The following is a 2,794-nucleotide window of genomic DNA, read 5'->3' on the forward strand; positions in this document are numbered from 1 at the left end:
GGGGGGGGGGGGGGGGGGGGGTGACGGAAGATATAGGGGTACCCCCGTGCTCAGCCCATGCAGACTAGTCACTCCCCTATATAGTACATTTTGAGGCATTTTTGGACTGCCAGGCCTAAATACGATTTTTCTGAACGATCATACAGTCAAATATCTCAATTTTTTGATTTTTTTTTTCCATGAGCTCAATTGATTCATTAATGGGACATTCTAATGGATCTAGAAATCAAGTTTCATAATTTTTCAACCAACCAATTTTTTTTAATAAATTTTTAAATATTTAATAATAAGAAATTAGAAAAAATAGCTAGAGTTGTAAAAAAAAATCAGAAATTTTGTGGGAATCATTCTTTCATGTTGCTTTGCTCCCAGAAAAAAATTTACAACAAACCAACAACTCCACATGTACTTTCACACTTAATGGGTGGTGGGTGTAAAAACAAGGTCACGGTTGGTGGGTGTCTTAGTGTAATGTACTTGCTCTAGTACTTACGTGTACTCATGCTTCATAGGTATTGGGTGTGTTCTTTTTTTTTTTTTTTTTTAATGGAGGTAACCTCCAACATTTTTTATATGTTGTTTGCGTTGGAGGGAGTTGGTGGACATTATGAGTGTGTAAGGGTGCATGAGGTGCTGGTAGGGGCGTGCGGGGGTGTGCGGGGTGAGCGCGCGGGGGTGTGCAAGGGGTGTGCAGGGTGAGCGTGCGGGGGTTTCCGGGGGGTGTGCGGGGGGCGTGCGGGGGTGTGCGGGGTGAGCGCGCGGGGGTGTGCAAGGGGTGTGCAGGGTGAGCGTGCGGGGGTTTCCGGGGGGTGTGCGGGGGGCGTGCGGGGGTGTGCGGGGTGAGCGCGCGGGGGTGTGCAAGGGGTGTGCAGGGTGAGCGTGCGGGGGTTTCCGGGGGGTGTGCGGGGGGCGTGCGGGGGTGTGCGGGGTGAGCGCGCGGGGGTGTGCAAGGGGTGTGCAGGGTGAGCGTGCGGGGGTTTCCGGGGGGTGTGCGGGGGGCGTGCGGGGGTGTGCGGGGTGAGCGCGCGGGGGTGTGCAAGGGGTGTGCAGGGTGAGCGTGCGGGGGTTTCCGGGGGGTGTGCGGGGGGCGTGCGGGGGTGTGCGGGGTGAGCGCGCGGGGGTGTGCAAGGGGTGTGCAGGGTGAGCGTGCGGGGGTTTCCGGGGGGTGTGCGGGGGGCGTGCGGGGGTGTGCGGGGTGAGCGCGCGGGGGTGTGCAAGGGGTGTGCAGGGTGAGCGTGCGGGGGTTTCCGGGGGGTGTGCGGGGGGCGTGCGGGGGTGTGCGGGGTGAGCGCGCGGGGGTGTGCAAGGGGTGTGCAGGGTGAGCGTGCGGGGGTTTCCGGGGGGTGTGCGGGGGGCGTGCGGGGGTGTGCGGGGTGAGCGCGCGGGGGTGTGCAAGGGGTGTGCAGGGTGAGCGTGCGGGGGTTTCCGGGGGGTGTGCGGGGGGCGTGCGGGGGTGTGCGGGGTGAGCGCGCGGGGGTGTGCAAGGGGTGTGCAGGGTGAGCGTGCGGGGGTTTCCGGGGGGTGTGCGGGGGGCGTGCGGGGGTGTGCGGGGTGAGCGCGCGGGGGTGTGCAAGGGGTGTGCAGGGTGAGCGTGCGGGGGTTTCCGGGGGGTGTGCGGGGGGCGTGCGGGGGTGTGCGGGGTGAGCGCGCGGGGGTGTGCAAGGGGTGTGCAGGGTGAGCGTGCGGGGGTTTCCGGGGGGTGTGCGGGGGGCGTGCGGGGGTGTGCGGGGTGAGCGCGCGGGGGTGTGCAAGGGGTGTGCAGGGTGAGCGTGCGGGGGTTTCCGGGGGGTGTGCGGGGGGCGTGCGGGGGTGTGCGGGGTGAGCGCGCGGGGGTGTGCAAGGGGTGTGCAGGGTGAGCGTGCGGGGGTTTCCGGGGGGTGTGCGGGGGGCGTGCGGGGGTGTGCGGGGTGAGCGCGCGGGGGTGTGCAAGGGGTGTGCAGGGTGAGCGTGCGGGGGTTTCCGGGGGGTGTGCGGGGGGCGTGCGGGGGTGTGTAGTGGCAGGCGTGGAGCGCACACGGGGGGCGTGCGAAGATGTGCGGGGGGTGTGTGGTGGCGGGCGTGTAGCGCGTGCGCGGGGGTGTGTAAGGTGTGCGAGGGGTGTGCGGTGACAGGTGGGGAGTACGTGCACGGGGGGCGTGCAGGGTGTGCGAGGGTGTGCAGTGGCGGGCGGGGGGAGTGCAGGTTAACCTCCAAGGGTGTTGGATGTCTTGATTTTTCATAGAGGTTAACCTCCAAGGGTTTTATGGCTAGCATGCATGCCTTTGGAGTGGGCATGTAGGCAAGGGTGTGAATATGGACTTGTAGTTGTGCTTGCGTTGGGTAGGTGTTGGTGGGCATGATGCGTGCGCAAGGGTGATAGGTGCGTTGCTGCGGCGTGGGGCTTGGCGCCCCATGAGCACGCCTTGGCCATAGGCCTTAGCAGGCACACGAGCGCTCAGGCCATGCTCCCACCCATGCATCATTCTCATTAACACTCAAACCCCCACACCAACCCAACTCACGCATGCATTTTAGATGGCCTTGCATTGAAGCATGTTCAATCATCAACACTTAACATGTAGAATCGTTACTTTGCCTATAACCTCCTTGACACTTCAAAGAAATAAATTTGTTTATTGTGTGGGGAGGGACGAAGGGCTGAATCTCAGTAGATCGTGGCAGCAAGGCCACGCTGCCACTTACAATACCCTGTCGCATATTTAAGTCGTCTGCAAAGAATTCTACCCATCGCTCAGTGGGAATTACGTTACAAGGCGGCCTTTGAGACTCATCCGTCACAAGGGCTTAGCCAACA

The sequence above is a fragment of the Cucurbita moschata genome, unplaced genomic scaffold, assembly GCF_002738365.1.
Source record: "Cucurbita moschata cultivar Rifu unplaced genomic scaffold, Cmos_1.0 Cmo_Scf00016, whole genome shotgun sequence".
Classification (NCBI taxonomy): domain Eukaryota; kingdom Viridiplantae; phylum Streptophyta; class Magnoliopsida; order Cucurbitales; family Cucurbitaceae; genus Cucurbita; species Cucurbita moschata.